Genomic DNA, 26,176 nt, shown 5'->3' with positions numbered 1-26,176 from the left:
ATATTTCAAACATGGTTGTGTTTTTATTATAATAAAAAACAAGACAGTTTCTGGTTTGGAAGAGTATCTACTAAGGACATGATTTCATCTCTAAAAACTCTCACTAGGAAGTTAGAAATGGTACGAGTGTCCTTGCCTTTAGGGACATTTGGTTTCCCAATATTGTTTATGCTTTGCATGTAGCTGCTCCTAATCTTAATTATTCTATTCTGAATTTACTGATCATGATACTAAGAGCTGGAAACCTGATTTAGTTAATGCATTATTCACTTCTGACAACACTCAATCTATCCTTAGCTCTAGAATACCTCTTACAGGACAAGATAGACTTATATGGCCATTCACTAAGAATGGCCAATTCACTGTGAAATCTGCATATATACTCATTTCAGGTCAAATTATCCACATGCAAAATCCCAACTATGTGAATCCTACTTATAAAAATTTGTGGAAGTTAAAAATCTTCCTAAAGTCCGGTTGTTTATCTAGAAATGTCACTGGTAGACGCATTTATGTGTCTTTTTCATCTCTATTGTGTATACTGTTAGTACCCCTTTTGTACTTATTTTGGTATTTTATCTCTTTGTAGGTGTTTTTGGAGAAATAAGCTTTTGAGGCGAAATTGACTCGAAAAGTTGTTAAAGGCACCTGGGAGGAAATTTGCTATCCGGACTCTCACTTTGTATAAGGGGTAACCCATTTCGGGCATGTGCTAAAGGGACACCAGAACTGGATAAGGGGGAGGTCACCTTCACCGTTTGAAAACAAGTTTTGGCGGGAAGCATGTTCTTCACACTTGCAGATTTAGGATTCAATTTTTGGGCGAGCTACAATGAGACTAAAGGGCTGAAATTGAATGGGTATCTTCCTTAGGCCTAAACAGGCCTGGTGAAGTCTTTGAATTGCACCCAAATTGGCTAGAAACCGAGTTGGAGCTAAACATGGAAGGTATTTTTACACGAACCTTATTGAGATTATTTTTAGAAGTTCTAGAGAGACTAAAGACCTAAAACTATTTCCAAAGATACATATCTATCTAAGGAAGAGTTTGAGATAAGTTGGAAAGCTCAGAAACGCGTGAAACGAATTAGGGAAGAGATTATTGTCGTGACTGCCAATGAAGGAAAGAAGATATTTCGAAGCGATTTGGGAGAGATTTAATCGTCCTTTGATGTATAAATAGGTTTCTTAGGGTACCAAGAAGGGGTACGAAGAGTTTGGAGTATTTTAGAGCACTACAGAGCTGAGAAGATCGAGTTGCAGGAAGTTACGTGTTTCTGCTGCTGTTGAAGAACAAACGTTGCAAGGAAGAACTCCGTCTCAAATTCGCAACATCAATTCTCTGTAACAGCTGAACTGTCCGTCACCTTTTCTTTCACTGTAACAATTGAACAACACCTTTGCAACAGTTATTTCTGTTGCAATTTTTCTGTTTTATTGTTTCACCTCTTGTAAACACTTTTTGAGCTATAAACATATATTTTGAGCAAGTGATTAATATGAGGAGCTAAACCCCTTAGCCGAGGCAACGGAGGAAGCCATTGTTCCATTAAAAGTGGTAAATTCTATTTAATTATTTATTGCAATTATTTTACATCATTATTTGCATAGAGTGGTTATAGAAAATTGATTTTTATTGAGTAGTTGTGAATCGTTTTGATGGAGCATGCTTGGTTCTAAAACTTTTGATGTTTCATGCTTTGTGATTACAACTATTACTACAAAAATCTATTAGAGGCAAAATATTAGATCACTTTAAAAGAAAGAATTGCATGAATATTGATTAGAATTTATCACTTAATTGGTTAATGGTGGAATCCAGGGTCTCGGTATTTTCTTATTATCTTTGAAACAAATTTATTTAATTTTCGAAAACCCTTCACAAGTTCGAGTTGAACGAATCTTATTACCACTTTTTATACAACAATTAAAATCTCATCAGTCACGAAGGAACTCTACCAGCTAAAACCACTGATTTCCGATTTTCGATTTTTTCATGGTCATGATAGGAAGTGTGACATGTGAAGTTTAGATCCTAATGAGTATTCTGAGCGTGTTATCCTACATTGTAATTTTTCTCAAGAAATATAGTCACTTACACCATACAAGGATCAGATAGTTCAAGATTGTAACATACATATTAGTATGGAAGATTAGGCTGCAAAGTGGGTAAATGAGGCCACTCTTAGGGATGAAACTGTGAGTGTGTTCACTATAGCGTTGTGTATCTTGAAAGATAGATGTCCATTTATTTTTCAAAATTATTCTATTCTAAGAATTGTTATGACAGAACACTATTTAAATAATGAGGATTCACAACCAGTTGTAGCTTATACTCCACTTAATGAGTTGGGTTTTACTGCTGCAACCAATATTTACCTCAACAATGCATTATTGATTTTTTTGATGCATCATTTGATAAAAATACTAAACTTTCAGTCATTTGAAATGATAATGCAGGAAACTATCTTGGATGCAAGACCATGCCAGGAGTAGCCAGGTATACATAGGATGCTAAAAGCCTTGCTGTTTGGGAAGCCGTTCTATAGGCTAAGGAGAAAGGAAAAGAAAAAGTCTGCTTTATAAGGGATGCAAAATTAGTTTCAGATTACTTAAACAATAATAATAACTAGATATGTTGGACTAGCAACTCTATTTTAGATGACGACAAGACAGTCATGAGTTTTTTTAATTTTATAAGATTTGAATTTCTGAATAGAAGATCCACGAGAAAAAGGTTGATGTTGTAGCTAAATATTGTAGAACTTCTAGAATCAATGGTGAATGGTTCGGCTATACCTCAAACTTTCTCACTAGTCATATGTAACTCTTTCCTGGTGATTTCGTAAAGACTGGAACTGACTTGGAGCAAAAGATTAAAGCGAAAAGAACGGAAAAGAAGACAATTTATTTTTAGATATTTTATTTTATTTTTTTAGGCTTTGTTTATTTTTATTTATTAAAAAAAAAGAGAGAGAATTGTATTAGGGTTTGCTATTTTTGTAATTTTTTCTTTTCTTTTTGGACACTTGGACATTGGACTTTGGACATTATTATTTTTAAACCCTAAGGAAGGGTTGGTTTAAATACAAACTGTGTGCAGGGAAGGACGGTGATTACGATATCACCTCGGACCCTCGGGTTCGTACATAACATAGGAGTTGTGGCCCGAGTCGACTTCAGCGGTTCTTCGCCCGTCTGGTACGGGAGGTAAGTTTTTCGAAACACCCGCCAATTCCCTGTCAGCGGGTTTACTGTATTCCTTAAGGTGAATATATGCTGAGGACTTGAATATGGTTGCTTTTAATTCCTAGTAAAGGGCAAGGACTGGCCATACAAGATAAGGGTTCGGATTTCATCACCGTTCTCTTCTTGCCCGCCTTAGGAACACGAAACCAAATGCGAACCTAAGCCTAAAATTTTGACTAGAACGAGACCTATAGGGTAACGAGCTTAATAGGAAAGTCGTTCGAAGAATATTGGTTACTCTTTTGAGCATACTTCGAAGTTCTTGACGGTTTCTGTGAGTTCAATGCGTGACTGCGCCGCCTTGTAACCGGTGAGGCCTTGGGTATCAAAGCTCCACTGAGCTTCCCTCGCCTTGATTCAACTTACTTTTACTCGGATTGATTCCAGAGGGGTTTACTCAGATTGTAACGAGTTCCTTTTCGAAAGAATAGAAGCTGGTCTAGTGGCAATCTAAGTGGAGCCATCATGATTTTTGTTTGCTAGAAATTTAGGTTTGATTTGGTTGAGTCAGCCTTGTTTTGTGTTTGCATAGAATTCCCTTCCTTATTCTGTTGCATGCCTGAACGTAAAAGAGACGCCCTAGGTAGATTTGTTAAAGAGAAACCTAGTTGTTTTAAGCGTCTTGATTACCTCAATTTAGAGAGTCCGATTCGTGAAGATTCCGTTTTTGAACGTCCGTTTGAAGAGAAAATCCCTGATAGTCCAATAGCGCCAGAAATGGCAACTTTGAAAGCCTTGTTGAATCCTACTAGGACTACTCGTCCCTCGTGTATCAAGTTACCTGAAACTGAAGCAAATTATGAACTTAAGCCTGGAACCTTACAGTTGCTCCCAATATTTTTAGGAAAAGAAAATGAAAACCCCTATTTCCATGTTAGGGACTTTGAGGAAATATGTAGTACCCTGAAAATTAGAAACCTTGATGATGATGCTTTAAAACTCAGGTTATTCCCCTTTTCCTTAAAAGATAAAGCCAAGTCGTGGTTGTATAGTTTGGCTTCCGAATCAATTGAAACCTATGAACAACTTACATCCGCCTTTTTGAACAAGTTTTCCCTAGGCACAAAACCTCGTCTATTAGGACGCAAATCTGCACGTTTACACAACAGGAGGGAGAATCTTTGTATATGTATTTGGAAAGGTTCAATGATTTATTATCCCAATGTCCTCATCATGGTTTAGAAAAGGTTAGGTTAGTTCAGATCCTTTATGAGGGTTTAGATTATCCCACCACAACTACAGTAGAGTCCATGTGTACAGGTGGGTTTGAAAACCAAACAGTTGATAATGCAATGACATACTTGCATGAAATCGCCGAAAAGACCCAACAATGGGAAAGTAATAGGGTACCCCAGAAAACAATTCTTCTAGGCAGAGGAAACGTTAATAGGGTAGAATAAAGCTACGAATCAGATGCCAAAATTGCTGCTATAGCAAAAAGGTTAGAAGCTTTAGAAGTGGGTCATACTAGTGGTAGAATAGAGCCTTTTGGGAAGGCAATACTGTTGAACAGCAAGCCAATGCTCTCTATAATAACACTAGGTTTGATAACCGTCAGAAGTTTGACCCATATTCAGAAACCTATAATCCTGGCTGGAGAAACCATCCCAACCTTTCGTGGTCTAAGGGCCACAATCAAGGTCAGTCTAGTAACTCTCAAGCTCCCCCAGATTTTGGCTATACTAAGAATCCTTCAGCCCAGGCATAGTTTCAGAACCCTCCGGATAAGAAGATTATGAGTTTAGAAGAGTCTTTTGCTTTGTTAACTCGTAACACTATGCAGTTTCAGCAATCTGTTGCTCAAGGTATAGAAGAAAATAAGAGAATAGGTCAGGCTAACTCTCAGGCTATTTCCGAGTTGAAAACCCAGGTTAGTCATATAAATGAGTCTTTAAGAGAAAGAGGTAAGTTTCCTAGTCAAACTCAACCTAACCCTATAGGATCTCATGAAGTAGGTGCACAACCATCGAATCAGTTGAATGCTATTAGAACCCTCAGGAGTGGTAGAGTAGTAGACAATCAGGTAAACATGCCCGATAGTTAACATACTGTAGTTCACCCCTCAGGATCTCATCCCTCAGGACCGTTAACTGAGGGGACTGATAAAATTTCCAATGATGCTGACTCGGTTCCTGAGAGGTCTGATCCTGTGCCTAGAGCCCCATTTCCCAGCTGTTAGCACCAACAAAGAAGGAATCGAACTTTAATGACATATTGGAGGTTTTTAAGCAAGTTACCATAAACCTTCCTTCATTAGATGCAATTAGGAAAATTCCTGCTTATGCCAAGTTCCTTAAGGATATGTGTACGCGAAAGCGAAAACTTAGCGTCCATAAGAAAGCCTTTTTAGCTAGTCATGTAAGTTCAATCATTCAGAACACTACCACTCCAAAGTACAAAGACCCAGGTTCCCCAACCATTGCTTGTAAAATAGGTAAACACCGGGTAGAAAAAGCTTTACTTGACTTAGGAGCCAGTGTGAACTTACTGCCGTACCATGTGTGCTTACATCTAGGTCTTGGTGAAATGAAACCTACTCAGATAACACTGCAGTTAGCTGATAGGTCTGTCAAAATTCCTCGAGGATGTTCTTATTGAGGTCGATAAGTTTATTTATCCTGTGGATTTCGTGGTCCTAGATACCCAACCTGTCCCTGTCCCTGACCCAGAGAACCAGATAACTGTGATTTTAGGTCGCCCATTTTTAGCTACCTCTAATGCGATCATAAACTGTCGAAATGGTATTATGAATCTATCTTTTGGTAATATGACTATTGAGTTAAATATTTTTAATGTCAATAATCTACATTCTGAGCTAGATGACACGTGCATTGAAGAGGTGAACATGATAGGAACCTTAGTTCAGGAGTCATTACCAAATATCACATCGGAAGATCCATTAAAGAGTTGTCTAGCCCACTTTAACATGGATTTCGACGAAGATAGCAACATTGAACAAGTGAATGCTATGTTGGATTTTATTCCTATGTTAGATACTGATAAATGGAAAGCTAGGTTCGAACCATTACAAGCTTTTGAGTCTACCTTAATCCCTTGTTTAGAAGAGCCTCCTAAGTTGGACCCTAAATCTGCATTCTTAGGGCCATCTAAGACTTTGCCTGTGATTATAGGATCCGATCAGGACAGCAGGCCAGAAATCGTGCTTCAAGACAATAAAGAAACTCTAGGGTTGACCATACAGGATATGAAACATATAAGTCCTACAGCTAGTATACCTCAAAAGAATTTAGAGGATGAACCACCCCATTATGATTCAGAGAAAGCAATTGACCTTTTTCAGGAACCTGTTGGTCTATAAGTTAGGAATATTGTGACTAGTCTATTTAGAGACACCCAAAATTCTAAGTTTGGGGGTAGTGATCGTCAAATAGAAGTCCCTAACTTGGGACTCGAGCCTACTGCATATGAGGTATCACTTGAGTTTATTCAGACTCCTCAACCCGATCCTCCTGATACTATCCAGGAGGAAATCCAGCTATTAAAGTCCCGTTTTTCGGATGAATCTATTTTTCAAGACACTCATATGAAGCCCAATCCAGTTGTCTTGCAAGAAACTTTCAATGAGGTTGTGCTCCTTATGCTATTTTTTCTGATCCTGTGCAGTTGTTTCATATTAGTGGCAGTTTTATTTGGTTTTGATGACCCACAGTTATTTCGACTACTGATATATGATTTGAAAGGTAACTAGCCATTTTATGAAACTTGATGTCTGGCTGAAGACTTTAAACTTAGCACTTCTTGGGAGGTAACCCAATCTCATGCAACACGATAATATCTTTCCTTAACTCTTTTGCTTCAATGGTAACTGTTTCTCCTTGTTCATGCTTTTAATTTCATCTTTAGAACATTGAGGACAATGTTAGATTTAAGTTTGGGGGTAGGGGAGAAACTTTTTAGTTGCATTAATAAACTCCAGATCCTAGAAATTTATGTTTATTAAGGATGGCACTAGCCAATCTAAGTGGATGGAAGCATTTTGGTTGTAGGAGTTGAGGAACCAATCTGATTAGATGGAAACATCTAAAGAGTCTATTCATAAAAGCACAGAGCTCAGGTGTTAGAAATAACATGATATTTTCACCATATCTCGTTGAGTCCTTTTCACTTCTATTTTTATTTTATTTTGTTTTTAAACTATGTACTCTAAGTGATTAGGTGGGCTCACGATTCAAGTTGTTACCAATGCTAGGGTGAATTAGAGTGATTGAAATACCATGCAAAAAAAAGTTGAAAAAGAAAAAGAGAAAAAAAAAGAGATGAAAAAAAATGGTAGTTACCAAAAAGTTGAAGAAAAAAACACAAATGAGACCAGACCATTTGACCAAAAGAAACAAATTCAATAAAGTCGACCACTGGTACCATTGTATATGCCAGTTGTGTTGACCTAGAGTTAGGTTATCGACCACTGATTCCCTTGTATATGCCAGTGTGTTGATATTAGTCAGACTAATATCTCAATCCATTAGGATAGGTTCATTTTGGCGGAGGCCTTCAGACAGATATGGGAAACGTTGTTCACTTAGTAAACATCAAAACCATCTATATTTTTCTATATCCATCTTCTTGATCTATCCATGTGATTAGTTTTGACTCCGGATATTGATGTCCATAGTGCGACTATCTGAGTAGAGTTCTGTCACTTATATATGAATTTTAGTATGCTTGAGTGCAAACTCGTGTACATCAATTGGAATTTCGCATCAGGGTACTTCCTCCTGTAGTCAATAAGTATGCCAACCAAGGAGATTCTTTAGTTCCTTCCAAGGTTCTGCGTAGATAGCTAAGGTATGGAGTAAAGGTTTTGTGGGTATATCTCTTGTAAGCCCTCCCGAGACTATAACTCGGCCACTAGGGACACCTAGGGGTTTAAAGGCTTATTGCATACGCTAAATGCAATCGACGATGCCTGCGATAGTGAGTTAGGATTTTATTTTGTAGTTTTGATTTGCTCGGGACTAGCAAATAATAAGTTTGGGGGTATTTGATAGACGCATTTATGTGTCTTTTTCATCTCTATTGTGTATACTGTTAGTACCCGTTTTTGTACTTATTTTGGTATTTTATCTCTTTGTAGGTGTTTTTGGAGAAATAAGCTTTTGCGGCGAAATTGGCTCGAAAAGTTGTTAAAGGCACCTGGGAGGACATTTGCTATCCGGACTCTCACTTTGGATAAGGGGTAACCCATTTCGGGCATGTGCTAAAGGGACACCAGAACTTGATAAGGGGGAGGTCACCTTCACCGTTTGAAAACAAGTTTTGGCGGGAAGCATGTTCTTCACACCTGCAGATTTAGGATTCGATTTTTGGGCGAGATACAATGAGACTAAAGGGCTGAATTTGAATGGGCATCTTCCTTAGGCCTAAAAAGGCCTGGTGAAGTCTTTGAATTGCACCCAAATTGGCTAGAAACCGAGTTGGAGCTAAACAGGGAAGGTATTTTTACACGGACCTTATTGAGCTTATTTTTAGAAGTTCTAGAGAGACTAAAGACCTAAAACTCTTTCCAAAGATACATATCTATCTAAGGAAGAGTTTGAGATAAGTTAGAAAGCTCAGAAACGCGTGAAACGAATTAGGGAATAGATTATTGCCGTGACTTCCAAGGAAGGAAAGAAGAGATTTCGAAGCGATTTGGGAGAGATTTAATCTTCCTTTGATGTATAAATAGGTTTCTTGGGGTCCCAAGAAGGGGGACGAAGAGTTTGGAGTAGTTTAGAGCACTACAGAGATGAGAAGATCGAGTTGCAGGAAGTTACGTGTTTCTGCTGCTGTTGAAGAACAAACGTTACAAGGAAGAACTCCGTCTCAAATTCGCAACATCACTTCTCTGTAACAGCTGAACTGTCCGTCACCTTTTCTTTCACTGTAACAATTGAACAACGCCTTTGCAACAGTTATTTCTGTTGCAATTTTTCTGTTTTATTGTTTCACCTCTTTTACACACTTTTTGAGCTATAAACATATATTTTGAGCAAGTGATTAATATGAGGAGCTAAACCCCTTAGCCGAGGAAATGGAAGAAGCCATTGTTCCATTAAAAGTGGTAAATTCTATTTAATTATTTATTGCAATTATTTTACATGATTATTTGCATAGAGTGGTTATAGAAAATTGATTTTTATTGAGTAGTTGTGAATCGTTTTGATGGAGCATGCTTGGTTCTAAAACTTTTGATGTTTCATGCTTTGTGATTACAACTATTACTTCAAAAATCTATTAGAGGCAAAATATTAGATCACTTTAAAAGAAAGAATTGCATGAATATTGATTAGAATTTATCACTTAATTGGTTAATGGTGGAATCCAGGGTCTCGGTATTTTCTTATTATCTTTGAAACAACTTTATTTAATTTTCGAAAACCCTTCACAAGTTCTAGTTGAACGAATCTTATTAGCACTTTTTCTACAACAATTAAAATCTCATCAGTCACGAAGGAACTCTACCAGCTAAAACCACTGATTTCCGATTTTCGATTTTTTCATGGTCATGATAGGAAGTGTGACATGTGCAGTTTAGATCCTAATGAGTCTTCTGAGCGTGTTATCCTACATTGTAATTTTTCTCAAGCAATATAGTCACTTACATCATACAAGGATCAGATAGTTCAAGATTGTAACATACATATTAGTATGGAAGATTAGGCTGCAAAGTGGGTAAATGAGGCCACTCTTAGGGATGAAACTGTGAGTGTGTTCACTATAGCATTGTGTATCTTGAAAGATAGATGTCCATTTATTTTTCAAAATTATTCTATTCTAAGAATTGTTATGACAGAACACTATTTAAATGATGAGGATTCACAACCAGTTGTAGCTTATACTCCACTTAATGAGTTGGGTTTTACTGCTGCAACCAATATTTACCTCAACAATGCATTATTGATTTTTTTGATGCATCATTTGATAAAAATACTAAACTTTCATTCATTTGAAATGATAATGCAGGAAACTATCTTGGATGCAAGACCATCCCAGGAGTAGCCAGGTATACATAGGATGCTAAAAGCCTTGCTGTTTGGGAAGCCGTTCTATAGGCTAAGGGGAAAGGAAAAGAAAAAGTCTGCTTTATAAGGGATGAAAAATTAGTTTTAGATTACTTAAACAATAATAATAACCAGATATGTTGGACTAACAACTCTATTTTAGATGACGACAAGACAGTCATGAGTTTTTTTAATTTTATAAGATTTGAATTTCTGAATAGAAGATCCACGAGAAAAAGGTTGATGTTGTAGCTAAATATTGTAGAACTTCTAGAATCAATGGTGAATGGTTCTTCTATACCTCAAACTTTCTCACTAGTCAGATGTAACTCTTTTCTGGACTAATGAAATTCTTCCCCCCCCACCCCAAAAAAAAAAAACTTATCCAAACAAGTCAAAATTCTTAATAAATACAAAGAAAAAAAAATAGAACTAAAACATAAGAAAGTCGAAATTAAAATTTAAATCTCACCCGTGTGACACTTAATTCAATTAGATACTACAATGACTTCTTTAATGGTTATTCTACTGGGTTTTAGGGTTACACTCGATGAAATTGATTTTTCCTGTTAGAGAAGAGGGGATTGGGTTTAGGGTGCTATGTGATTGGGAGATAACGTAGATCTTTACACAGAGACGAAGACCTATAAAGAAATCCCCATGACACATCTTCATCTTGAGGTACTATGTAATTTGCGAGATAACAAATATCTTTACACACATATGAAGACCTATGAAGAAATCCCCATGACATATCTGCATCTTGAGGTGAATTTTTTTCCTTTTCCACATAGATGAAGACATATGATGAACCACGAGTTTTAGTTCATCTTGATTTTTTTTAAGCATAAAATTTATTAAGAAACTAGAGAGGGCTATTACAAGAGGGCATGGAATTCCCCAAAGTTCACGAATTACAATTAGATTGGTAGACCACGAATCTATAGTAACATGATGTTGGAACTGATTATGAATAACAGTCTTCAGGTCGAAGTTGCATCGGGGGCAGGCGACGGAGTCGAAGATCGAAAGGCTTTCGGTCAACGCTTTCCACAAGAAAAGTTGTATTTTTGATAGGCATAACAATACCCATAAGAACTTAATTGATGGTAGAGGGGTCCGATGTGATTGACCTGAGATGCTACACAAACACTTGTATCCTAATTGACCTAATATGCTAGAAAAACACTTGTATCCTGTTGTTGTTATATACTACTCGTTCGTTACCAGTTTATATCCTCTTGTTTCACCTTGAACTACTGTGAATCTAATAAATTGAGTCCCTTTTGTTTTTCTGCTCGAACTGCAAAGCTAAATCCTAGGAATCTATTATACCTAAACATAAACTATCACCGTAATACACTAGAAAAAGAGAAGTAAAGCTTACGACTAGAAATAAGAAACAACTGAAAGAAACTACGGTTTTGACAATACCAAAGAACTACAAATAAAATGCAAACTCTGACCTGTTACTACTACAAAGGAAATTACATAAATGAAATAGAATTTACCTGAGGCCGCACATCGGAGGATCAAATAGGTTAGGAGGCATGATATAAATGCTGATAGGTCAACCAGGTTTAACACATTAATTTCTCTCAACTTAACAGAGCTTAGCTCGATAAATTTTTATCAATTTTAAAGGAAGAGAGAAAACAAAACTAAAACCTCTTGATCTCCTTCTTCTTTGAATCATATCTCTATCAAATTGATTTCTTATTTATCTCGTTCTTCCTGTTCGATGGGTACTGCACAAATCACAAAGGGTAGAAAGAAAATATGAAAATGATTACTCCCTCTGTCCCAAATTAATTGAGCTATTTGTAGTTTGCACAATTATTATGGCAAGGAGAAAAGGGGAGTATGTCTAAGTATTTTTTACAATTATAATCTGATGGATGATAAGTAGTAAAATTTAGAAATGATTTATCTCTTAAACAATATCACGGTTTTTCGTAAGCTTTATATATACCGTTGAAAAACATTTTAAAACACCTACGAAACGAATATAAACATGCTATCAAACTATACGAATTTTTTATAGTAACAATAATGGGTAGTTTTAAAAATATCACTTTGATTAATGTGATAGCTCAATTATTTGTGGGACAAAATTTAAAATCAATTAGCTTAATTAATTTGGGACAAAGAAAGTATATAACAGACACATTTAAAGATTATGTTTCACCCCTAGTGCTTATGCGTTACAAAGCCTCGTGTAGCTAAGACAAACAATTTTTCTTAATTATTTACCGTTAAACTTTCAAATGACACATTGGTTTTTGAAATGACAAATTTAGCCTTAGGAAACTAGAATATTTTTTTGTGCATGCAGTTTAACACCAGGGTGATGCATTTCTTTGGATCATCCATCATAAATTAATCAGGGATTCTACACTCACCCAAAACTTTTACTTCGGATTGTCCCGAAAGGGGATCGCACGGATGGCATGATACATGCTTAGCATTTAGATTAGTATGGACAGATGTAGGCCGAATTTTTGTGTCACTCGGTGTAGATCACGGGACAATGGTCGGGTGTGTATATCATTTTTGTAAATTAATAAGAGATTTTGAAATTTTGCACTCCAGGTTGTGATGTTTGTATTGTCTTAATTTAGGCTCGTTACCTTCTTTCTTTTTTCAATAAAAAATTAACCCTTGTCACCAGTAAAAAAAAATGTTGAACTACAACTCTACCCATTGCAGTCACTTTGAACATGGACTTCCTCCATAACCAGTTCGGAGCCCATTCCAGTGCACAATCTGGTTTGCAGTCTGCACATGAACCCTGATTTTGGGCATACTGAAATCTTACTAGGCATACTGCATAAAGACAAAAAAAGATTGTGAAATAGCAAAATCAGATTACTCCTTAACCCAATTTTTTTTTATGGAAAATCTGTCCTTTATGTATTAGTGTTACTAATATTGATTAGTGATTAAATATTTTGTTTAGTGATTAAGATAATTTTCAGAATTATAAAGGTCGTTTAGATGATTTTTTGGATCATGGTACGGCGAAATAAGTTGAGGTTCGGGTCACATCTATGAGCCGAATCTACCAATTGATGAACAGTTCGGCTCACTGAATCTGTTTACTGCATGCGCCGAACCTATAATTTTCAATTCCAACCCATTTTCTAGACACTAGTTCGGCTTATATGAAAGTTTCATAATAAGCCGAACAACATCCTGAATAGCCCGGTAAAAAAATAATTACTGGTTCGGCTTATATTTTGAAAATCGTATGAGCCGAACATCAATTTGTTATTTTTTAGGTTAAAATATTGTTATTGGTTCGGCAAATATTGAGAATATCGTAATAGACTAACCTCATAAATGTACTAGGTTCGGCACATATTATGATTATGGAATACGCCGAACCCCTATGCATCTCTATCTGTGATTAGGTTCGGCTTGAAATTTCATGTCGAACTGTTCATATACCCTTACAAGAAGCTTTTGTGAAGAACAGTTCGGCTAAAAACGCAACTCAATTTTGAGCCGAACCCAACACTGTAACCGTCATTTAATCGATAAAGAACAACAAATAGGAGATTGGGTTTGTAAAACTTACTTTCTTATCCTCATTTCCGGAGTTGGAGATGCAATTGGTTCAATTTCTGGTTCAATTGGTGGTTGATTTTCAGTTTCTACACCTTCATCTTCAATTGGTTCTTCTTTTTCAATTGATGGATTAGAAGACGATTTGGTTTGCCTAGTCCCTACTTTTCTTTGTACGAGTCATTATATGGTTGAGTTTAATCGACGATCAAATTTTTACGAATCGACAATTAATCATGATGATGAATTTTTTTTTTCCGCAGGAAGGGGAAGAGTTAGGCTAGAGGAGGAGGAAGAAGAAGAGATGTTAAGGGAAACTGATTTTGATTTTTTAGAAAACTGATTTTAGATTTTTGTATTAAGGGTATATAGGTAATTGAACTACCCATAGGGTATTCCTTATAAGATCACCCAAGATGGGACTATTGTTTTGTATTCCTAGAAAGATTTAGGTATATCCAAAATCGGGATTCGCGCACATTCCACTAAAGTTTGAATGTCAAAAATCTTTCGAACTTTCCGTTTAAGACTTAACAGTCTCAAAACCAAGTATATCTTGTTGTGAAAACTACAGACAAACCCATTTTTCAGATTTTTTCCACTATGAAACCCACGGCCAGAAAAACTCACGCGCGCACCCATTTTCTATGAAAAAATATCTCCCAAACCCATAATTTATAAAATTCCGTTTCAGGTCTTTTTTTTTCTTCTTCTTCATCTTCAATTCCTTTTCTTCTTCCTCAACACTATACCGTGAATACCCGATGAGTAAAATTATCCATCGACAAAACCCTAGAAATCAAATTAGTCGATATGTATAGTTAGTCCTGCACTGTCTGAAACCAAGAGAAGAATGGCGGCACCTAAAACTCAGAAAAGGGAAAGGTTCATGGGGTTGTGGGAATTGATTTCGAATTTAAGATTGAGAATAACATATGGGTTAGAATCAGATTGAGAAAAAAATGATGTTATTCTCTAATCATGTGCTGAGAATACCTTTGTGTATGCTGGTCGTGGTGAGGAATTATTCTTCTGTTTTTTCGTAGAAAAAATAATATTTAAACCCATCTGTAACAAATGGTATGCATCCATTTTTGACTCTTCTTCATTTTTAGCATTTTAGATCTGAGAACTTCTGTTCCTAATCTCACAAAAAATTCACAGCCTAAGACTTTTAGGGTTTTTATTTGTTTTTGATTATTTCAATTATGTTAGATGTGAGTAATATATTTGACTCTTCTTCTTTACAAATTACTAGATCCCCTGATTTCCCGTTCATCGTCTTCTTCACTTTGAAATTTCTCAAATTTAGTATGGGTTCTTAATTGAGTTTTGCTAAAAGAGGTGGAGGACCCATAAAACTTACTACTCGAAAATGTAAAGGGAAAAGAGATTTTGGTTCCATTTGTACAAATGAAAAGTAGCCATTAAAAAGGGGAACTCAGAGGGAGCGCAGTAAGTATCTTGTACGTGTTTGGTAAAATATATAGTGCCAGTAATGTTAGCATCTTTACATGGAATGAGCTAATGAAAACTAGTGCTAGTTTTTTTTTTTTTTTTTTAAGCATAAAACTAGTGCAAGTGGTGTCATTACCTGATGCTAATGCCTAGTGCTAATGAAAACTATTTCCACTCAAGTGACGGTGATTGAGTTAGTGATTCATAGTGGCAGTGGAGCTATGAGATGGAGCACTGACGTATTAAGTTCCTTGTTTTGTGCAGCAGCTGCAAATACATTTCAATCCAAAATCACCTTAACAAGAAGGATTACAAATGATTAAGTAAATAACTTGGAAGTGTTTATAAAAATGGATGCATAATCTATTATGCATCTACAAAATTTGCTGCATAACTTGTTATGCACTCCAGAAAACATTCCATAACACATTATGCACATTATTAAAACCAACAAAAACAAAGACTGCATAACTTGTGATGCACCTACAATAATATCTGCATAACATGTTATGCAGTCGTGAAAATGGATGCATAACCTGTTATGCATCCGAAAATATGACTGCATAATGCATTATGCATCGAGAAAATTGTTGCACAATCTTTTATGCATCGATAAAATAGATGCATAACCTGATATGCATCCGTAAATATGGATGCATAGTGCATTATGCATCAATTTTTTTTATGTATGCACTAAAATCAACCAAAACAATGGTTACATAACTTGTTATAAATGCATAATTTGTTATGCAGTGGAGAAAATGCTTGCATAATTCGTTATGCGTCTGCAGAATGTGTTATGCATCTTTTTTGATGGCTGCATAATAGTTATGTATTAAGTTTTCGAAAATTTTGCCTAAAATGATGATCACCTCCGATTTTTTCGTGAAAAACAAAAATTTGATATTCGTGTTTGTACTCGTTACGTAGCTCTCTTAAAAAGATTTCCAACGATATAAAATTTGTAAAATTTCAAGGCGCGGATTTTTAGATATGTTATATCCAAGTTGCGTTGCCAATTATATCCCTGATGCATAACCCGTCATGCGGATGCATAATCCGTCATGCAGACATTTTTGATAATTTCATATAATTATGGGTGTCACGGAAATAACTATGGGTGTCACGGTACCTAAAGTTAATTGTGAGTCTGACAATGAAAATATTATTTTTTTTGGGCCTGCGCCTAATTTTCCCTATCTTGTTTTATCACAAGAATCATCCACTTGCAAGTTGCAGCCCATTAAATAGGCCTTGTCCCAACAAATGTCGTTACCCGTTTCTCTGAGTTTGAAGTATGTCATTGCCATCCCCAGAGGCCAGAGCTAGAAATATCCAGAATCAAATCATCTAGACTGAATTTTCTCCAGTGAAGTTCCGAAGAAAAGTAATTTAATATTCTCCCAGACTCTTTTTCCTCTCGAAAAAAACCTTCCGGAAAATGAATTTGAAATTACGAGGCGGTTTTTTTTTCCCACAGCTTAATAAATTGCATTATGACTGAGGCTAGTATTGCATCATGATTATAACCCATTTCTGAATAAAAAATTCTTAACAGACTGCCTTTCTGGAATAATAAAGTGCAAATCCAAAAGAGTAGGATTTGATGCCAATAATCATGGAAGCCATCAAGAAGTAGTAACAACAAAATAGTTTGATCTTGAGCTGACAATAGTTCCTTTGATTTTTCCCCTACACGTCTCAATAAGTTTCTAAAGCGATCTTTATGAATTAAAATAAAGTCTCGAAGGACAGTAAACATAGCAGGAACTATTAGATGATAAAATCCAGGACTAGCCAATAGATCTGAGGCAGAGAACGCAGATGAAATGTATACGGAGAGCCAACTAGAAGTAAAAAACGTCAACGGACTCCTGGGTGCCTTGGAGCCTGCATTGGGATTTTACTGCGATGGTGGTAATTCCTCTGCTACAGTCCTCAAAATCTTAAGGAAGGGTGGGACCACGAACGTATAGTGGTATGTCTAAAACGCCCGATACAATATCTACTCCAACTTTCATCATTACTTTACAGGGTGTCTGGTTGCAAAAGTTGATGAACACAGAAAGAGCCCTAGACTGCAGTATTATGATAGATTACCTTTTGGGTCTAATGCATGCTGGGAAGTTAAAATACAAAATGGAGCTAGTTCCTCTAGACAGTTCACTGTTGCATTGGATAAAGCACTGAGAAAACTAGGAAACTATCCTAAACAAATTCTAAAATTTTAGGTCCATGAAACAGAATCTTAAGACTGTAATCTTCATGTCCCAGTTTCACGGAGTGCAGATATATGGTGTGAAACCAAAGCTTTACCTAAAGTGTAATCCACACCTGATAACTTTACTTGTTCAATGTAGAAAACCAAACTTTCTCCAAATGGTCGTCCTTGTCTACATCTGATATGGTGGAATACCAAATTTTAAAGGATAAAAGCATTTCTATTTGTCCCAAAAAAAAAAAAAACAATTTTAAAAATACACATTGACAGATAACTAAGAAAAATCCAATCCACAGTTCAATTTTTCTCACAGACATAACTAAGCTCATAAAAACAGTCTGATAAACGGGAATCAGAATGGCCTATCTCACCTGCGCAGTCTGATAAACGTAATTCAAGTTTGACTCAAATCTGAATCAGTTTATATGCAGGGTCAGCAAACAACAAACACCAACAGAAGTTGCAGAAGAAAGAAGATTTACTTCATTTTCAGCCAAAATGGTGAAAGGTCGTGAAGGTGAACGTGTCAGACCAGACTCTACGTTAGAGGAACCATTCTTGGATACAAGATGTCAAAGTCGAACCAGTACCCAAACACGTCATTGGTACAGATTGAAGGAGTGAACACCAAAGAAGAAGTACAATGGTATGCTGGTAAGAGGGTGGCTTACATCTACAAGGCTAAGGTCAAGACCAATGGTTCTCACTATCGATGCATTTGGGGAAAAGTCATCAGGCCTCATGGTAACAGTGGTGTTGTTCGCGCTAAATTCACCTCCAACTTGCCACCTAAATCCATGGGGATGAGAGTTAGAGTGTTCATGTACCCAAGCAACATCTAAGGGTGGAGATTGCTTTTTGTGGTGGGGAAGTTATAAGCATTATGATATCTAGATCATCTGTTTGGTACTTGGTTTCAGTTTTCTTATTTAGAGACCCTCTCTTTTTTGTAGTTGATAAACAAATTGGGAATTACTGTATGCTTTAGAAAAAATTTTGTGCTGGTGCTTTCAGATTATCTTTAACTGTTACCAAAAAAAAAAAAAACAAAACAAAAAAAAAACACCAACAGATTTGGCTAATCTAAAGTCTGAATCCATAGGTATGTGCTGGATACCCAAATTGCTATCTACTATATAGTGGCTCTGGAAACCAAATACCTATACTGCCAATCTCTTCTATGAACAAAATTAGTAAACTAGAACATGTGTCACATTGAATTTCAATCCAAGTAAACAATGATATAAATAGATGCGAAACCAACTAAGCAAGATTGCTAACCAGTGCAACACAAACTAAGAGTAATCTGCATATAATAATATTCTAAGCTGAAATAGTTAACATCGGTACATTACATATATTTATAACTCCAATATGAAAATTACCAGATAATGTTGTCCAGTTCTCTTCCTTCCTATTGCTGCTGCTTCGGCTGATCCCTGCCTTTTGCTTCCTCTATTGCACTTTCCCTGGATTCCAGTGTTTTTGTGTTCTCTCCTAATGCTGTCAATGACAGCAAGGTGTTCCTATGAGGAATCGCGACACAAAAGGGTTTACCAATATCCGCAACCAATTTGGATGAAGAAGATTTAAGGTCATAAAGTTGGAGCTTGGTATCTGAGCCACATAAAACTGTAGCACTACTCGGAAGGGCAAGCGGAGTGTTGATTCCATCTGTATTGGTTAAGCTGAACCCCTTACTCCAACTCATCAATGATTCATCTTGCTGTTTCTTAAGTAACCATACATCAGAACTTTTTTTATTGTAGTGGATAGCACACAAACAGTCTCCCAAGGTCACTAGGAAGGACCACTTTCCTCTTCTCTTCATCGACCAAATGCTAGAGAGATTAGATGGACGTAGCCATTATTGCTTTTTAGATGGATACTGCGGTTATAATCAGGTTGTCATAGCCCCAGAAGACCAAGAGAAAACCACTTTTACTTGTCCCTTTGATACCTTTGCGTATAGACGCATGCCTTTCGGGCTATGTAATGCCCATGCGACCTTTCATCATTGTATGCTGAGCATATTTTCTGACATAGTAGAACGGTTCTTAGAGGTCTTTATGGATGATTTTTTAGTGTTTGGTTCGTCTTTCGATGAGTGCTTACATCATTTGTCATTAGTTTTGACTAGGTGTAAGGAAAATAATTTAGTGCTTAATTGAGAGAAATGTCACGTCATGGTTCGTTCAGGAATTGTTCTAGGGCATATCGTATCTTCGAAGGGGATAGAGGTACATAGAGCCAAAGTTGACCTTATTAAAAATTTACGTGTCCCAAAAACCGTAAGAGATATTAGGTCATTCTTAGGGCATGCAGGTTTTTATCGTTGATTCATTAAGGATTTTAGCTTGATTTCTAGACCTCTCTGCAATTTTCTTGCAAAAGATGTTAAGTTTGACTTTGATGATGCTTGTTTAGAGGCTTTTGAGAAGCTTAAGACGTTACTTACTACCGCACCCATAGTCCAGGCACCCAACTGGAACCTACCCTTTGAGATCATGTGTGATGCTTCAGATTATGCTATTGGTGTTGTGCTAGGTCAGCGAGAAAACAAATTACTTCATGTGATTTAATATGCTAGAAAAACTCTGAATGATGCCCAGTTGAACTATACCACTACCGAGAAGGAACTGTTTGCTATTTTGTTTGCCTTAGACAAGTTTAGACCCTATCTCTTAGGTTCTAAGATCGTAATATATACTGATCATGTTGCTTTGAAATATCTTCTGTCTAAAAAGGATACGAAACCTAGATTGATTAGGTGGATCCTTTTGTTGCAAGAGTTTTCCCCAGACATTAGAGACAAAAAGGGTGCCGAAAATGTAGTAGCAGACCAGTTGTCTAGGCTAGTTGTTGATTCCCCTGATGATTCCCTTCCTATAAGGGATGGCTTTCCTGATGAACAACTGTTCTTTGTTACCCAATTAACTTGGTATGCAAATATAGTGAACTATCTTGTTATTGGTCGAATGCCCCAACATTGGGGTAAACAAGATCGTTCTAGGTTTTTAGCCGAGGTGAAGCACTTCTTTTGGGATGATCCTTATTTGTTTTAGTATTGTCCAGACCAGATTATTAGGAGATGTATACCTGAGAGTGACCAGTCCAGTATTATTTCCTTTTGTCATGATCATGCTTGTGGGGGGTCACTTTAGTGCTAAGAAGACTTCTGCTAAGTTACTTCAGTGTGGATTCTATTGGCCTTCATTGTTTAAAGACTTCCATAGTCACTGTGTTACTTGTGAGCGTTGCCAGAAATTAAGAACCATTTCCCTTAGGAACATGATGCCCTTGAACCCTATTTTAGTTGTTGAGGTCTTTGATGTGTGGGGTATTGACTTTATGGGTCCGTTTCCTAATTATTTTGGTAACTGATACATCCTTGTCGCTGTAGACTATGTCTCTAAGTGGATTGAGGCGGTTTTGTGTAAAACCAATGACCATAGGGTTGTGGTTGAGTTCTTGAAAGATAATATACTTACACATTTTGGTACACGCGTGCTATAATTAGTGATGGAGGGTCGCACTTTTGTAATGGAACTTTTAGACTTTTGATGAAGAAATATGGTATTACACATAAGGTAGCTACCTTGTATCATCCACAGACTAGTGGTAAAGTAGAGGTTTCCAATAGGGAGATAAAACGTATATTAGAGAAAACAGTTAATCCTAATCGGAAAGACTGGTCGTCTAGGCTTACTGATGTCTTATGGGATTACCGTACTGCGTTTAAGACCCCCATTGGAATGTCACCTTATCGACTTGTGTATGGAAAGGCATGTCACTTACCTGTTGAGTTAGAACATAGAGCATATTTGGCTTTTAAGCAGCTAAAATTTTCACTCGACAAGGCAGGAGCCCATAAGAAACTCCATCTGAATGAGTTGGAAGAAATTCGTAGAGATGCATACGATAGTGCTAAGGAGTATAAGAACAAAATGAAACTTGTACATGATAAGAATATTTTAAGAAATTCATTTTCTCCCGGTCAAAAAGTTCTTCTGTATGATACCCGCTTGCATCTTTTCCCTGGGAAGTCACGTTCTCGGTGGACGGGTCCTTTTATTGTTCACTGTCTTTCCTCATGGAGTTGTTGAGTTCGAGACACCGGATGGTAGTAGTTCTTCGAAGGTTAACAGTTAGAGATTGGAACCCTTTTTAGAGACCTTTCCTACAGATGATGTTGAGGAGGTCCCTCTGGAGGACCCTGTTTACCCTTGATTGACCATCGAGGCGATTGTATGTTGTATATTAGTTTTTGATTTCTCTCTTCACCCAGGTACTATCTTTCCGACTTCTCTCTTTACTGATTCCTCATGTTACTTTACTTTTTGGTATTGCTCTTTCATTAGAAACATTGAGGACAATGTTAGATTTAAGTTTGGGGGTGGGAAAGAAACTTTTTGTTAGCTTTTAATTGCAATAAATAAACTCCAGAGCCTAGAAACTTATGCTTTTTAAGGTTGGAACTAACCAATCTAAGTGGATGGGAACATCTTGGTTGTAGGAGTTGAGGAACCAATCCGATTAGATGGAAACATCTAAAGAGTCTATTCATAAAAGCACAGAGCTCAGGTGTTAGAATTAAAAAAAAAATATGGTAGTTTCGCCATATCTTGTTGAATCCTAATCCCTTATGTTTTTATTTCTTAAGTGATTTGGTGGGGCACACTATTCAAGTTGTTACCATTTCTAGGTGAAATAGAGTGATTGAGATACCAAAAAAAAAAAAAAAGTTGAGACCAGACCATCAGACCAACCGGAATAAATTCAATAAAGTCGACCACTGGTGCCCTTGTATATGCCAGTTGTGTTGACCTAGAGTTAGGTTTATCGACCACTGGTCCCCTTGGATATTCCAGTTGTGTTGATATTAGTCAGACCGGTATCTCAGTCCATTAGGATAGGTTCATCTTGGAAGAGGCCTTCACACAGATATGGGAAACACCGTTCACTTTAAACCATCGATTTTTTTCTATTTATCCATCTTCTTAATCTTTACATGTTATTGGTTGAATCCGGTTATGATGTCCAGAAACTATCTGAGTAAAGCTCTGTCACTTATATATGAATTTTAGTATGCTGAGTGCAAACTCGTGTACAACAATTGGAATTTCGCATCAGGGTACTTCCTCCTGTAGTCAATCAGAGTATGCCAACCAAGGAGATTCTTTAGTGCCTTCCAAAGTTCTGTGCAGATAGCTAGGGTCTGGAGTAAAGGTTTTGTGGGTACACCTCTGGTAAACCCTCCGGAGAAAACACTCCGCCGCTAGGGCCACCTAGCGGTTTAACGGCTTGCTGCACGTGCTAAGTGTAGTTATTTTATTTTCTAGATTAGTTTTGCTCGAGGACTAGCAAATAATAAGTTTGGGTATTTGATAGACACATTTTTGTGTCTGAATTGTCCTCAGTGTTTGTATTGTTGGAACTCGATTTTTGTATTAATATTGTGTTTTTATGTATTTTTGGAAACAAATATTTTTTGGAAATTTCGGCTCAAAACGTTGCTCGGAGCGCCCCCGGAGGACATTTGCTAATAGGACTCTAAGTTTGGATAAGGAGCACCCTCATTATCAGCACCCACAACTATGTGTATCCCAAATTCATCTTTAACACCCATCTTCCTTGTTTGAATTTTGGTTTTGGCGGGAAAAGAAGCTATTTTCCTGGCAGATTAGGGTTGGATCTTTGGGCGTACTAGAGGAAGACTCAATGGCTGGGATTTGCTGGGATGACGTGACTAGTCTTAACAGGCTTGGTATGGTTCATTTCGTCGGATAAATTTGGCTAGATTCTCGGTGAGAAGAAATCAGAGGAGCATGTGCACGAGAGGAGATGTTCACGGGATTTTATGTGTCGATGGGATTTCTCATGAGGCGAGAGCGTGTTTAACTTAATCTGGGACGTCTATACACAATTTTGATTGAGTTGGAATGCTACAGACGCGTGCAGGAGAAGAAAAGGGAAACAAAATATTCTCGTGGCTGGAAGAAATAATGAGAATTATTCCGCAGTTATTACAAGGATTTTCGCAGCCTGTTGAGTATAAAAAGGGTTCTGTAGATCATACTGGAGGACACGGAGAGTTTGGGAGAGGTTAGAACACCACAGTGCAAAGAAAAATCGAGTTGCAGAGCTACCATTTCTGCTGCTGCATAGATGAAGAACACGAAGAACAGACCAACCAAGACAGTTGTTTATCAACAGTGTTAACGACACAGCGTAGGTCTTAGAAGCTACAACAACAACGACAGTTTCCTTTTATCGTTCTCTGTAACAGTGTTTTTCAATAATTAAAAACGTTGCAAACACCCGATTTTCATCATTTTCTCTCCATTTCATCTTTCTAAACAATTTTTGAAGCAATGAACAAATATTTTGAGTGTGTTTACACAATGATGAGCTAAACCCATCCTCTGGGGCGAAGGAGGAAGCTATTTCACCAATGAAAAGTGGTAATCTCTAAGTTATGCAATTACTATATGATTATTTGCCTTGATAAATAAATTGATAAAATGGTTTTTGTTAAACAATTGTCATTTCAATTGATGGAGCATGCTAGCCTAGGGTTTGATGTCCCATACTTTCGATCTACAATTGTTATTTCTAAAAAAAAATCAACTATTGCAATATTAATAATCAATTTGAACGCATGATTTGCATGATCATAATTAGAGAATATAAATCATTTTGATATTGGTAAATAGTGGAATCCATAGTCCCAGTCTTCTCCATATTTTCATATCACTTTTATTTAAGTTTGCTATATTTTTAGTCTTAAAATTAAATCTAGAATCTTTTGCTTTCACAAGTCTCAACGAACCTATTACTACAACATCATTGAAAAATACCATCACAAATCGCGCCAAGGCATGCCGTCCATGCCACATGTGCCAATGGAATGCCAGCCACCTTGCCTCGCCATACCATGCCGGCCTTCCCTATGCGGTTACCAAAACAAAGGCTGGCAACGATCAACGTCCATCCTTCCATTTAAGATGCAAATCTTAGCCGTCCAAGGTCGCCAACCAACGCATGGTAACCTTTGGCCCAACGCCAAAACCTTTGTTTTGGCCATGCCCAAACCGCGCCAAGGCATGTCAGCCATGCCACATGTGCCAATGGCATGCCAACCACCTTGCCGCGCCATACCATGCCGGCCTTCCCTATGCGGCTACCAAAACAAAGGCTTGCAAAGATCAACATCCACTTTTCCATCTAAGATGCAGATCTTAGCTGTCCAAGGTTACCAGCTAACGCATGGAAACCTTTGGCCCGACGCCAAGCCCTAGTTTGGTCGCGCCCAAACAAAGGCAAAACCCTAACTTTTGGTCGCGCCTAAACTAGGCCATATTAAAGACGTACCAGCCATGCTTTCATGCCACTGGATACCAAACAAAGGGTTGCAATAATCAACGGCTACCCTTCCTCTCAAGATGCAAAATCTCGACCGTCGAAGGTCACCACCGAGCCGGCAAGTCTCCCAAGCTCAACTTGCCGAACAACAACATGCTACATGTTTTCTACGAAAACACTCGAGACATCAACACATGTCACAAACTGGGGGATGCTCATTGGGTATTGGTTTGGCGGTTTACAGCGTGCGGCGTACACTACGCCCGTTATAAGACAGTGTCATAAGGATGAGGCGGTTAGTAAATACATGGAGTAATGGTGAAACGCTTTCTTTTATGGAACATCAATTCCAGGCATTACCGGTTACCACCTCCTCCCATTTACTCATCCGTTTTTCCATTTCTTACGAGACCAGAGTAAGTTTCACTTCGACTTGTATAAATAGGTCTTACCTATTTCCACCGAACAACAATTTCAGGTCATGAGGATACAACACTCAGAAAATATTTGCTAGCTTTCCATCTGTTAGCTTCGCACTTTCTGATACAAGTCGTGAAACAACTACTTTTCCAGAATCAACTATTCTGGTCTCAACACTCTCTTCGCTTCCCTCCCCAAAACCAACCATTCTCCTTCACTTTGTGACCGAAGCAAGTCTGGAGCGGCCATTTCTTGGTGTAGGCCACATTTGTACAGATTGATCTCTCGAATCTAAAGTACTCCCTTGCAGTACATTGTTTAGGGTTTAAACTCGTTTCTCACCCACACACCCGAAATTACCAAAATCAGCAGAAATCGTTTTCACCCTCAAACAATTGGCGACCACAGTGGGAGATTGATCTTTCGTTGACAATGTTAACTTTGAATCCTCGATCTCATATTTCGACCCATACGTCAGGAAGGTAGAATTCAAACGACCCTCCCAGGGATTGACGACTCAGTTACCAGACGGCCCGGTTACCAATCATGACACGACAAGGGATGACGGGGGCTTTCCACAGTCACGGCGGTGCTTCCCACAAAACTAGGTCTTACACCCGGGAGATTCCTTTTCATCAAGAGATCCGAAAAACCGAGTAAGTCTTGCTAGACAAAATACATGGTATACTACTTCAAATCTTCACAGGGGAGATAAAAAACCGATAGCCATATTTTTCCCGTGTTTCATGATTTCTACAATTGCACAACATTCACAATTCCATGACTTCCCTGGGGTACTCATGCCACTTATATTCATAACCAAAAACATCAATATTCTAAAACAGTTCATTCCAAATAATAATCCAAAACCCTCAGGGGTAATACTAGTCTA

At 37.4% G+C, this 26,176-nt stretch overlaps 2 pseudogenes; one reads left to right on the top strand and one right to left on the bottom strand.

Annotated features, from left to right (window-relative positions):
* Positions 1-4,329: 4,329 nt before the first annotated feature.
* Positions 4,330-4,429, bottom strand: LOC113276716 (annotated as a pseudogene).
* A 13,568-nt stretch (positions 4,430-17,997) lies between these two features.
* LOC113273795 lies at positions 17,998-18,478 on the top strand (annotated as a pseudogene).
* Positions 18,479-26,176: the final 7,698 nt, after the last annotated feature.

The sequence above is a fragment of the Papaver somniferum genome, chromosome 4 (genome assembly GCF_003573695.1).
Source record: "Papaver somniferum cultivar HN1 chromosome 4, ASM357369v1, whole genome shotgun sequence".
In the NCBI taxonomy this organism is placed as follows: domain Eukaryota; kingdom Viridiplantae; phylum Streptophyta; class Magnoliopsida; order Ranunculales; family Papaveraceae; genus Papaver; species Papaver somniferum.
This window is presented reverse-complemented; position numbering and strand designations above follow the sequence as displayed.